This window comes from Gymnodraco acuticeps, unplaced genomic scaffold, assembly GCF_902827175.1.
Source record: "Gymnodraco acuticeps unplaced genomic scaffold, fGymAcu1.1, whole genome shotgun sequence".
Lineage (NCBI taxonomy): Eukaryota > Metazoa > Chordata > Actinopteri > Perciformes > Bathydraconidae > Gymnodraco > Gymnodraco acuticeps.
The window spans coordinates 9,492,263-9,506,449 of record NW_022990238.1 but is presented as its reverse complement, the minus strand read 5'-3'; positions in this window follow the sequence as shown (position 1 = coordinate 9,506,449).

Below are 14,187 nucleotides of genomic sequence, written 5' to 3'. Positions count from 1 at the left end.
AAGAAGTAGGAGAGGAGCTTCATACAAAAATGAAATATACATTTTTAAACAACATTTTTCCTAAATGTTGAAGGGGCCTTGTTTCAAAAGTTCTTTTAAATGGCTCCTTTTTGCATTGCAGCCTCAGGCCACCTCTCTTCCCTTAGGTAACATACATTAACCTATCTGACCAGAGCTGACCTGCAACTGTATCGCACTGCAGCACAGCTTCACAACAGAAACAGGTGCTTCAACAGCTGTCTGTTTCATTCCTAATTATCTTCCGGTAAGTTATTGTACGTTTCATTTCTTTGTAAGAAAACAAGCATCAATCAGACACTGAGTGCCTCTTAACATTATGGCAATGTGTTGGATTAAGCCTTTCAAAGTCAGCTCAGGATGGTCTTGTTCCTATGGTGATCATTTTTTAACCTAGTTTACTGTGTTGCATGTGTGTGTTGTTAGAATAAATAGACTGTGTTTGCAGGTGTTCAGCAGGTGTGGAAAGTACTCAAGTGATTAGATGTTCCTTGTTTACTCCAGAGTTGTTTTCCACCAGTGCTCTCGAGTCCCAGAGTGATGTAATGAAACTGCAGGTTGTTTTAGGGGCTGAGGCCCAACTAGCAACACTTTTAAACTGTATCACGTATACCAAAAACTTCACCAGCACCCTCTGATGCTCCAGAAAGGCCATGTCAATTATACACAGAGTGAGCATGACCTTTATTGTAAAACACCATGCTTGATTAGCAGAATATGCATCACAGAGCAGCATAGGGGAAAAGCCACGACCACAGCAAGGGACACTCATTCCAAATGGCACAGAGGGACTAGTTCAAAGGCCCCATGAAAATCTACAGGAATGGATAATTAATGTCAAATGAAAAAATAAGGAAAAGCCTCAACAATCAGTGTGTTCATATTTTATACAAAGGCTCACAATGTGTCTTAATCTGCTGGAAAAAGCCGTAAAAGAGAAGTGGTTTCATTATTATTACACCGTGCCAAAGTGGTACAAGGACTTTTATTGCATATTTTTTGTTCAACTATGTATGTTTTTATAAATATTTATTTATTTATTTTACTGGTGCAACCATCATGGAACCCAATTTCCCCTTGGATAAATAAAGTATTCTGCTTATCTTATCTTTTCAGTTTCGATCGCAACTAGCATACATTTACCTGGTTGTTGGATGAAATACTTTAATCATCTTGAATCTTTTGTGAATCACTTCATCCCATTGATGATAGCTCCTTGGGAAAACATCACCTTGACCAACTACGGGAACAAGTACTTACTGAGTGACTTGGCAAGCGACAAAATTATGACATGATGTCTTCACTACAGTAAAAAACTGAACCTTTTGCTTTTACTACCAACACAGCAACTCCTAACACTAAAGTTCTAACTCTGCTATACTTTTACAGATCGACCTGGAAACAATAAGGTTTATTCGTAGTTGTGATTCAACTATAAATATAAAAACAAACATTGCATAAATTAATTTGGCCAACATTTTGTGCAAAATGTATCAACCAAAATGGAAACAATAGATAGAAGACAAAAAAAATGTAAGCGCATTATTCCGAAACAAACCAATTAGAGGACATGTTTCAAGTGCTAATACATGCTAGATGACTGAAGATTTTCTTTTTGAAGTAATTTCTGGGATAATGTATGGGGCAGTAGTCTTGACGTCTAACTCTTACTGTTTTTTCACCCTTTTATTAATAAAACATATCCTTTATTTTTTCTTATTCAAGCAGGAACACACATTTATTTTTTCCTTTTCACTTTACAGAATGTACAGGGGAACAAACAAGCAATCATAGAACAAGAAAAAAACGTTGCCTAAAAAACCGAAGCAAGGAGATAAATCAAAGTAGGTTAACCATACAGTCGTCATGCCCTGATTTAGCCTGCTTCCTCCAGAATAGATGACCCAAAAGCTCTTCTACCCTCCCTTTCCTTCCTTTTCCCATGGCCCTGTTTGGAGAAAGGTTTTCTAGTTATAACACAACTGCATGCCTGCTGAAAGTGAAATGACAGGATTAACATAATAAGCATAAGATAAGGAGCCCATTGCACAGGTTTAAACTAGAGGTGTAAACATGCTCAGCTCCTCTGCATTAGAAGCTTTTTTACAAATTGTGCCAAGCAAAAAAGCTTTGAAAATTCAAATGACATATGCAGACCTGATTCATTTGTGTTCCTTTGTGAGCACATGCCAACAAATATAACAGTATTATTTGAAGGTGTTACCTTGAAAACAGTTGAATGAGTCTGGATGTTAGCCAGATCAGATTGTTTGTGTCTTGTGGCTCTCTGTTTGATTCTGTCATTAACTCTGCTTCTGTGAACACCACAGTCTGTAACTCTGAAAAAGGTGTTTTGGAAAACCCTTTTAGTTTTACTCCTTTTACTGTTGATGTTGTTCGTGAAGTTTTAACCAAGTTAGATCCTAAGAAACCGGCTGGCCCGGACAATTTAGAGCCTTTCTTTTTAAAGATAGCTGCTGATTTTATTGCTCCACCGCTCACTACTCTTTTTAACCTCTCCCTCAGCACTAACACAATTCCAAAATTGTGGAAGTCAGCTTATGTCCTGCCTTTGCTAAAAGGAGGGGAGGCCACTTTATTAAATAATTATAGGCCCATCTCAAAATGGTCAGTTCTGGCGAAGGTGCTCGAACGCCTAGTGAGTGAACAGGTAAAGGTGTTTTTATGTACAAATGACATCCTGTCTAAACATCAGTCAGGCTTCAGAAAGCAACATAGCACCATCACTGCCACAATGAAAGTGGTGAATGATGTGGCGAGTATTCTAGACAATAAGCAGAGTTGTGCAGCTCTATTTATTGACCTGTCCAAAGCGTTTGACACCGTCGATCATCGCATTTTAAAGCAGAGGCTAGCCAGTATAGGCATGTCCAGCCATGCAGTGGGGTGGTTTGAAAACTACCTCTCTGAAAGGTCCCAATGTGTTCACTTTGATGGGCTGTCTTCTGAGTGGTTAAATATTGCTAATGGTGTTCCTCAAGGTTCTGTTTTAGGTCCACTTTTATTCTCCATCTACATCAATAGTTTAGGTGAAAATGTGGATGAAGCTACTTTTCATTTTTATGCGGATGATACCGTGATGTACTGTGCAGGTCCCTCCATTCAGGAGGCTGGTGTTAAATTACAGGCTGTTTTTAACATTATTCAGACTCAGCTTGCTGAATTAAAGCTTCTTTTAAATATTGAGAAAACCAAGGTAATGCTCTTTTCTAAAGCTAAAAAGACACCAGAGCATGTTTTATATATTGTAACTACACAAGGAACAAAACTTGAAGTGGTTACCTGTTACAAATACCTTGGTATCTGGCTTGATGATTGTCTCACTTTTAAACTTCATGTCAATAACCTGCTTAAAAAGCTGAGGGTTAGGCTAGGTTTCTTTTACAGAAATAAGTCCTGTTTCTCACTTGAGGCCAGGAAAAGGCTAGTCACTGTGACCTTTTTACCTGTGCTGGACTATGGTGATTTGATGTATATGAATGCACCTGCCAATTGCCTGGTCAAGTTAGATGCTGCGTATCACAGTGCACTAAGATTTGTGACAAACTGTAAAGCATTAACCCATCACTGTACCCTGTATGCAAGGGCTGGTTTGTTTTCACTAACTGTATGGAGGCTCAGTCACTGGTACATTTTTATTTACAAAGCCATGTTAGGGAAACTTCCATCTTATATCTGCTCCCTGATCTCACAGAAAATTGTAAGTGGCTACTGCCTGAGATCGAATGCTGTGGTTTTATTAAATGTGCCAACTGCTAGGACTGTCTTAGGGAAGACAGCTTTTAGATGTGCAGCGCCACTGTCTTGGAATAGTCTGCAACTGAAATGGAAACTGAGCAATCTGGTGCCACTAAATGTTTTTAAAGCTCGGTTGGATGCTACTCAATCGGAAGCTGTTGGTACCTGTACATGTGGATAGTTATGTAAATTGTAATCCCTGTGATGATGATGTAAGATGTCCTTTTGTTGTTCTGTTAATGTTTTTATGTTTCATGTGGAACCTACTTGAGCAGGTCTCCCTTGTAAAAGAGTTCAATGATCTCAATGGGATTTATCTGGATAAATAAAGGTTTGAAATGAAATGAAATCACTGCCGCAGGAGAACAAATGATGGAGGTTTCATTTGTCTGAACTTGGATGCCAGAAGGTTCATGTCATGACTGATGGTAAGCGTTAAATAAAGACGAGTGGAGATAAAAAATGAAAAACTTGTGTTTTGAAATATGTGGCTTTTGAAGCCGTTGCTAAGAAAAAGAGGAATGAACATGACTAATAGTATACAGCCTGCACAGCCATGTGATTAAGCTTAATGCTAATACCAGCATGCTTACAATGATAATGCTAACAGGCTGATAATGTATATCATGTTCACCATCTTTTACCACGGTACGGTATCATATGCTTATTAGGTACAACTGAGGCTGGGAGTATGACTATGTATTTTGAAGGCAATAGGTTTTAAATCAAACTGTTGAACACATTTACATTTTAAGTTAATTAAAATCACGGTGACATGCACATCAGTTCAAAACTGCATGGGAATCCTTAAGATATTTGAGTCTCGATCAGTGGTGGATGGACAGACCTCTTCATTAGAGATAATTATTTTGAGACATTTCAGCTTTTTACCTCTGAGCTATACTTACACACAATTGAGACAACAGTTTTGGAGTTTTATTCCAACAGTGACATTTATCTGAGATACTGTACATACTATACCTGTTGCATTGTTGGAGGAACCCGGGACCTAAGATTTTCATTGCCATTTCTACACTGTAGCTTATGACATATGACATTAAAACCTTAGAATCTGTTGCATTATTCTATAAGGGCTTCCACTCCATCCTACCCAACATGATCTTTAAATCCTATAATCCCTTATCCTATCATTCAGTCAGTCATAGAACCTTGGGAAAATGTAATGCACAAGTGTGCTCAAGCAAACACGCCATTGTCTATTCCCTCACTAAGCTTTTTATCAAGATGATTCTGTATTCCATGAATGTTTTAACAGTTTAAAAGGGCCAGTTTTGCCCCTGCTTTGTAGTTCAACTTCAGTCAAAGTTAATTGTAAATCCAAGCCACACATACAAATTAGCTATTGAACAAAAGCAGCAGAGAGAGACTTCACACAGACACACATTTGTTAAAGGTGAGCGGGTTTGTATGGGACACTTTGGTAACGATACAAAATAACCCTTCATCACTCAAGCCAAACTGAAACGTGAAGAGATTTTTTTTTTTTTTAAATGTGACCGTCCCCAGACATTGGGGTTGTTAATGACACCTTGTTCTGGGTTAAAGGCTGAATAAAAGATATCCTGTGTTTTAAATCTGTAATGTTTTTAAAATGTTTGAAGAGATCGATTTTACAGAGCTCTACACATTTCTCAAAATGAGGAAGATAGCAAAGAAAATGCAACCTGGCTGGAAGATGACGTTAAATCAGAAATGTCTTATTATTTTATTTAGGAACCAATCCCAAACACACAAAATAATGGACAAAAAGAAAAGAGGTTTTGTACATCACTACCAAATTGATCACACTTGTTAAAAAGCCACTATACAATTATTTGTCACACCACTGGATGAAATGTCCACTTGGCTCCAAGTGGCCAACAACTGACTTACAGTGAAGCTGTGAATTCAGAGAAAACGCTTTTCACTCAGCTTGAGCACTTCATCGAAAACTCTGTCAGGTACATTTGGTCTATTGACATGACAAAGGACATCTATTTTTGCCTCTCATCCTCTTTATATAAGCGGCCCTCAGTGACCTTGGCCGTAGGCTGTTTATCATGTTTTGTTGATGTTAAGATTCTGTCAAACCATACATCAAAGCGCTCCTTTGCTTCTCTGCTGTTTGTCTCTGTCTTCTGTTAGGTACATTTCCATGGCATAATATTCACTTTTCCAGTACATTACTTTATTAAGAGGAATTAATATGCATATTTCAGGAAGAGACTGACATAATCTTTTCATAACAAATCGCTTTGTGTATGTTGATAAATGATATGGTGTAATACATACTTGGGTAGATGCAGCACAAGATAAAAGTGAATATGAGATAATGAATAACAGATGAATGGCTTGAAAATATCCATAGTGTTCCTTCACTGTGACAAGAATTAACATAAATCAGTCGTGTACGCAACAGGAGTCTCTGAAATGATCTGCTGACATGTTTTATCTTGGCAGACTATCAGAGTTATTTTGATCAGATTAGATGTGATATTCTTAGCTGCTGATCTGTGTTGCCTGAGATGAGACATGATTACCAGAGACAACAACTTAGGGTTGATTGCACTTCCTCTTGTTGATCACAACATCCAAAATTGCCCCTATTTCCTCGTATTCATCGTGTTTGCATCTTCATCAATCAAAGCCTGGCCTCCAATAAGTGTCATGTTCTCCAAGCCTGGCCAGTAATTAAAAGTGCTACGAGGGAGCAATCAGGAAATGTGACAGCTACCTTGTTTTTTAACACCTGAAATGTCTGGCCAACATTTCTGGCCATTATGATAATTTATCAAAGCTGCCAAAAATGGAGAACCTAATTAAATCGACCATGATACACACCATATCTCTCTGCTAGTAATGTTCATTTTTCATGAGCTGAAGGTTGTGTGTCTGCCTGTGTGAGACGTGCAAAGAGTCCCTGATTGATTTGAACCTGCTGTTAAACCATCGTTAAGGACAACGCACACAGAGCAGCGGGGGGACCAGTGTTAAATTACCAGCCATGTAATCCTGAATGATTAGTTTACATGAGTTCAACAGCATGAGGAGAAACAAGTTACAAATCAAGCAGTCTTGGAGGAGCCTGCTTTATATGCAGTTTCGCACTAAATAAATATTATGGATCCCTTTGGGGTCTTTGAGACATGGTGGTAGCAAAAGTAATTTGGCTGGGATCAAATAAAGTGGATGTTAAGCGCAGAGAGGAAAATAGGATACTTTGAAAACACAAAATAGAAGACAGTAACTGAAAATGGTAACTGCAGTGATCTTATCTCAGATTGTTAATCCGGCTCTATTTTTAGTTCCCAAAGCTCTTGTGCAACAATAGAATCACTATGGTTTGGTATAGGTGTGTGATGGGGATATTACACAGAAATGGTAATGTAGTAGTTCAAAACATTAAATATCAGATTTTCAAAGAATTCATGGAAACAGCTTCACATTTTGTGAAATGCTTTCATTTGCTTTCATTTCATTTTTGAAATGAGAAAATCGATAACAGTCACTAAGTAGTCAAAGTGGTTAATTTACTTTGGTAAATCATCCTGACCCTAAGAAGCTGTCTTTACATTTTTTTAGAGAATAGTAATGAAAAGGCCTACTTATCCTCTAAAGTTTAAACGATGTCACTGATTTCATTTTCAGAAGAATCAGAATTATCTTTATTTTCAGTATACTCGGGTACAATCATTTTGCATTGCATTGTGTGTATTCAGGAGAAGGATATTGTTACAAAGACTAAAAAGTCAGGCACTGAGAAGCACACACTTACAGTTTCATTTAAACTCTACCGTCTCAAGTAAAGGTCAGCTGTGTGGAGGGAAGGATGAGTTGATGAGCTCTATAACAGCTTGTGTGTAGTGTGTGTGTGTATCTGGGTTTGTGTGCCATGAGCGATGCCTTTAGTTGTTAACTCTCTGGGAGAGAGAGAGAGAGAGAGAGAGAGAGAGAGAGAGAGAGAGAGAGAGAGAGAGAGAGAGAGAGAGAGAGAGAGAGAGAGAGAGAGAGAGCAACATGAAAGTGAGCAAAAGAGAGAATGCTCAGTGGGGCGGATGAGGCTCATGTTTCATAGGGCATATCATGCAGTGTGTTTTTGTTGTTGTGCGTGTGCATGAGGGGATGCAGGTCACAGTTGACGCTAATTAGAAGGAGAATGTGTTAAACACATGTAGGGCAATCACTGATTCACAGGCGGTGTGGCATCCATGTGAGTCTACCTCTAATCAGCGCTGATCAGGGGCAGAGCACTCTGGCAGAGCATTGAGACACTTTAGGAAGAGTGATGAGTCAGCAGCCTGTGCTGAGTCACAATCACACCAACGTCTCCTGTCATTATTTTTTATGGTGAAGGGTAGTGAAGCTCCCCTGTCTATCTCCCTCCTCACCTGACAGTCACTTCCGATCATCATACGTGAAATTACTTCTGACTCCTGACCTGTCTGCCTGTCTCTTACTACCACCGTGATTTATTGTTGACGTATGCAACCATGCTCTGCTGCCAATGCACATTCACAGCCAGCCTCCTCAGAGATGAAAGGAAACAACAAGAGTGCTATCAGATAAATAAATCAATGCATTTTGGAAAAGGTGTTCTGGAGGGAGTGTTGGTGCTTTGGTTTTGATTTGTCATTTTACTAGAATTCCACATTGTGTTTATTTTGTACTTTTTGTTTTTGCTGTCAAATTCAAAAAACAAGTTGTGCTTGTGGTTCTAGACTTTGAGGGTAACATTTCCATTTGACACAACAACAACAAAAACTGAGAGTACCAGAACAATTGACCAGACACTTGAGTGATGATGTTTATATTGAAAGTGTTTGTTTATCACTGGTCCAATCCCCCCCCCTGAATCTCTGCTTATCCTTCTGACTCCCTGCTCATTTGTCACACAGCACTCCTTATTCTTAGATGAACACCTGCACGCTGCGAGAAACAAAGAGGTATCATGTCATCAGCAAGTTTTACTTTAAAGTAATGAGTGAGATAAAAACAGGACTGTTGATCGTCTTTTTAATCTCACTCTAAAACTTGCTCAGGCGGCCTTTAGTTTATCCTCCAAATATGTTCACTTGGGACAATGTGCCGCCAATAGCTTGTCTGTATATCTTCTTAGTTTTCTTTCAGAATAAAAAGGCCTGTGTTGGCATTTGACTCCCATTCATGACATGTTTCTCTACTGTGTTATACAGGAAGACAATACAATAGAGGGGATGTAAAAGAAGAATAACCGTCAACCCTGGTGCCATGTGTACACTTTAGTATTTGCATTATATATTGCTTTTTGTCTTTTTCTCTTTTTGTCTGCCCATACTCTCTGTATATGTATGTGTGTGTTAGCTTGATTGCTATTGCTTGATTGCTCACTGTGTGGGTGAAGTACAAAGGGTAATGGTAGGTTGTACTCACAGCTAAAGGACACTCCTTTATGGTTCTGTCAGCCTCCATGACAGGGTGGTACTGTATGTGTTGTTGTGTGTATTCAAGCAAGCTGTGATTATGACTATCTTTAGAAAGACTATTTAATAGCCATTATTTTTCAAATTGGATTCCCTGACAGCTGCTATTGTCATTATTTGCTTTGCCTCGTTAATCGCTTGCTTCCACCCCGTAAATAAAAAGTGTGAAAATGCATACTGATTAAAAGAAACGTGTGTGTGTTAGAGTAAATGATTTCGCAGAGGATTTGGAAAAGCAAAATGGTAATTATACTGTGTGACTTTTCCTTTTTTAGTAACTGTACGTATTGGTTTTATTTGTGCTAATGAGGGATTAGGTTTTCGCATAATTTGGATGTTGTCCATTTCTGTATCTCACACAGATGATTATTATGGTTCCTTACCGGGTCCTAGTTCTATCATAGTGTTTAAAAAAAACATTTTCTGATTCTTTAGATGAAGTATTTATTTAGCCGTATTGCTTGGTTTGTTCTTGTTTCCCATATTGTTATTCTGGTCCACACCCAAACCTCTATACACCGCAAACGTTTTGATGTTAACTAAAAACGATCCAGGATGAGCGATAAAAGACGAGGAACACAATGTTCAGAGAAGCAGCTGATGCTCTCTCTTTCTCTCTGTTCGTATCTATTGATGTGATGGGGTCCGTTCACCTGGACCGAGGGCACAAGGCACAGGCTGTTAGTCCTGACACTTGCTTGGAGGCACAGCAAAAGGTCACGAAACGTAATAATAACAGCTGGGGACATTCTGAATAATGGTGGTGGACATTTCTTTTACAGGAGCAAACCCCTACAGCGTGTGTTCAGGGTCAGCGAGATATGAAACTGGGTCAGATTGAAAAAATAACCACATTTACACCTGGCTCTAATTATTCCCCTCCTCCTACCAAAGAGAGTAACCCTAATGGCCGAGCTGAGCTACAGCAGCCAGCAGAAATGAGCCGTTATTAATGCATTTTACTTTTAGCAGCTTCCCCAGTTATTTCTCTATAATAGAATCAGCCGAGGAAATACCAGATAGAGCCTCCGTCAGTAACCTAAATCATAAGCTGTGTCAAAACAAGAGCTGATCAAAAAAAAGGGATAGGAAATAGGCATAATTCCCTTATCTGCTTATCTCAAGAGTAACTCATAGCCAGACTGATGCAAGAAAGAAATCGGCATGAAGGTGGAAACTGATAGGAAAAAAAAGAACCGAGAGACAGAGCTGTAAGATTAAGTAGAACAGTACAAGAGAGGGGAGAGTCTAACAAATGTGCATCAATGTCTGTAGGATGAGAGGAAAAAAGGAGGCATGGAGTGATTGGGTGGAGCAGATGGAGCCAGTACAATGAATTGAGAGGATTAGAAGAGGAAGAAGAAGATGGAACTGTTCAACAACGCTCCTCCAAACTAGCAAAGTTTCATCAGCCTCAAAAGGCTCCCTGTGGTCTGAGTTACAGCAGATGGGAAGCCCTGTCAAGTGTTAATAGAGGTATAGCAGGCACTGCCGGTGGTGAATCCCAGCTGCTTCATCACCCGAGCTAAGATCCCTTCTGTCAGGACACTTGCTATTCTTCAGTTGGTGTTAAACAAACCCAAATTAATAACCACAGATAAAATATGCATCAATAGAGTTGGCCTTCAAACATTCAGCCAAAAACATTGCCAGTGTTAATCCACTGTAATGTCAAAACTTCAGTTTGAAAGTACATCTTAAGGTTAGAATGTGGACTAAATCTTCAGAACTGCACGAAAGGCTCCGAAAAAGATTGCGTTAATGCGCTTAAAGCTGAATACACAGTTATTTTCCTTATAGCTCTGCTCAAAATGTGACTTATAATGCAAATTACAGTACTACAGATCTTACTTACAGATCAAGAAGGAAGAAGAACAGAATTTGTTCTATATAAAGATTCAAAGGAGAGGATGACACGCTGGCAATTAGCAGTTAGTTAGCTGAGCTTCATCAAGTAGTAGAACTGTCATTGATACACATTGACTTGTGCATGGAGTATGAAAAAATACACAAATTCTAATCAAGTGAGATGCTTGTTCAAGCTCTTTTATTTTGTGGGACATCACAATTGTCACTTGCCTACTGTACAGTTGCACATACAGTACAGTAGGTGTAAACATAAAAACAGCTTGAGTTCACATCAACTACAGAATGAACCCTTGCAAGTATACTTTTATCCATCTATCCATCCATCTTCTATGCTTATCCAGCGTGGAGATATAATCCCTCTATCTCAGGGGTGGCCAACCAGTCAGAGGTTAAGAGCCACATTTTTTCTATGTTACTGCAAAGAGCCACATCAAACACACAGTCACTGATACCGCTTGTTTCTGTTTTTTGTTTTCTGGAGACAAGATTTCAACCACGTCACTGATGCATTTTTGTGGCATTGGGATATATATTTTTTAAATCCTCTGGAGCAGAGAGAAGAGCTGTGGATTATTGTTATTGATTATTGCATCAGTGTTTCTTAGGGTCAAAAACACTAAACTCACAACTTCAAATGAAAGCGTTTAGTTTATTTAATAAAAGAGCACATGTTCAATGTGAAAAGTGACAATAGTTATAGATTATTTGCAATTTGGTGCTATATATATATTTAAAAAAAAATTATATATATTTTTTAAACACCTTGAATTTCAGGGGGGGGCGCGGGGCTCCGTTGGCGGGGTGCAAGACAATGGTATGGGAAACACTGGATAGTAGTGTTTAATCAACGATAGGTTTTCCCCCCCTCAAAAGGTGATTGGTTCACTGCATCGCAGGTATTATTGTGATTGGCTCTTGGGCCACATCAAAATTAGACGCGCTGTCATCCTCTCATACTGACACCTGACACCACACATACACACGTAGGGAGAGCCGGACGAAAGTAACACGGGACGAAAGTAACACGGAACGAAAGTAACGGAGCGATTTTATCCGAGCCCAAACAACTTTGACCGGCCAAATTACGTCAGAATGATCAGCATTCAATACTTAACAGACCTACTAAATATCAGGTTTAACTGTCAGGAGTAGCTGGTGTTGTCACGATACCAACATTTTGGTTTCGATACCAAGTCAAGAATTGCGATTCCGATTATTTTTCGATACTTTTCTTAAAAAAAAGGGAAACAGTCTTAAATGTAATTATTGTGCTTTATTTCACACCAGAACCAGAACCATAACACAAACTTTTAAACAATGAGAACAATAAATAAAATAAATGACAAGAATTCGTATTAAATACAATTAATACATCTCTTACAGACAGGCCTCGTGGTGTCCGTAGGCTTGCCCTCACTGTCAGAGATATAGCTCAAATACATCAAAATGTCGCTTCTGGCGTCTTTTTTGTCAACAAGCCGAGGCGCAGCGGCAGTTGCACTCCCACTTGCAGCCATGCTTCTCGTTTTCTCACATGCTCTGGCAGCTAGCGCGTGCACGAGAGCGGGGAGGCACTTGAGCGTGCTTGAGAGGGGCGGGACTGCAGGCACGGCTGCAGTGCAGGGAGTGGAAGCAGAGCGCTGAACACACACGGCTCTTATTAAAACGGCGCTTTCTCACCGTCATTCTTAAACGGAGGAATCGTAACTTTTTTAACGGCAGGGTATCGCGGTATACCTTTCAAGTATCGGTACACCTTGCACCACTAGTCAGGAGTCAGTGTCTCTCCCCCAAACTCACACATATAAAATTCAATATGAACTGAAGAGCCGCATGAAACTAGGCAAAGAGCCGCATGCGGCTCGAGAGCCGCAGGTTGGCCACCCCTGCTCTATCTGGTCCTGGGTCTGCCCCTTGGTCTCCTCTCAGCTGGACGTGCCTGGAACACTTGGCGAGCCGTGACTTTTATACCTAGGCCCTAGAGATACTAATACTAGATACTAGATACTAATTATCTCTCTAGGGCTCTGGCATAGACCTCACAGGGGGCGGAACTTGTCATAAAGGCCGCGAAAATAAAGCCCGCCCATTTAGAGGGAAGATATAATTGGTCAATTGTACTGTCATTTGACATTACTCTCTCGTTGAGTTACTATAGCTGGCCCTCTGTGAATGTAGAGCAAGCCCCCAGGAAGTGCGCCGGACTCAGATGAAAATATTCGTGCTGGCCAAACGGCGGTACTACACTTCCGTTTGGTTGCCAGGCCCGGAAACACTTTTCCCCATTGACTTACATGGGGAAAGAGTGGTCTGTAACTCGTTGGATAATTTTTTTTAAACTAAATAAACTACCCAGTATGAACACTTGTATAGCCCTTATTAAAAACATTCGTTCCTCAAGTTGTAAAAATGTGCTAATAACGTTATTCTGAGAGTTATTTCCCTCTGCATTATGAACGCGCATCAAACCCACGGGACCGCGCCGCCCGGCACGTTCATGTTACGTGTCCCGACCAATCAGAACAGGGAGGGTGGGGGCTGGAGCTATTGGAGCTACAACGAGCCGTTAAAGGCAGAGAGTGAAATTCAGTGAATACACGTAGTTTACAGAGATGCTGTAGGAGAAACCAATGTGAGTTGCGTTTATCTTTACCCATGGATGCACAATAAGAACGGATCCATATCGTCTTACTGCCATCCCACGGAGCTGTAATAATGGATATATTGCACATGTTTGCTGTAATTCATTATCATACTACATGGGCTGTATGATTAAATCTTGTACCGTAAATGTTGTATTAAATACAGTTAATATTACCGACATTATTAACGTCCCTGTAGCTTCGTATTGCACTAAGAAGCTTATTGCACTGTATATAAATATATATATATATACAGTGCAATAATAATTTCATGCTAAATTAAGCTCTGTTGGATATCACTAGATCCTGTTACAGCGTAATATAAGTACATAACGATTGATGTGTACATTAGCATCATTACTAGCTAGCTGCTAACTGCCGCCTCGTTCATATCAAATCCATGATAACAACAATCCATTAACATGCTGTCATGAACGCAC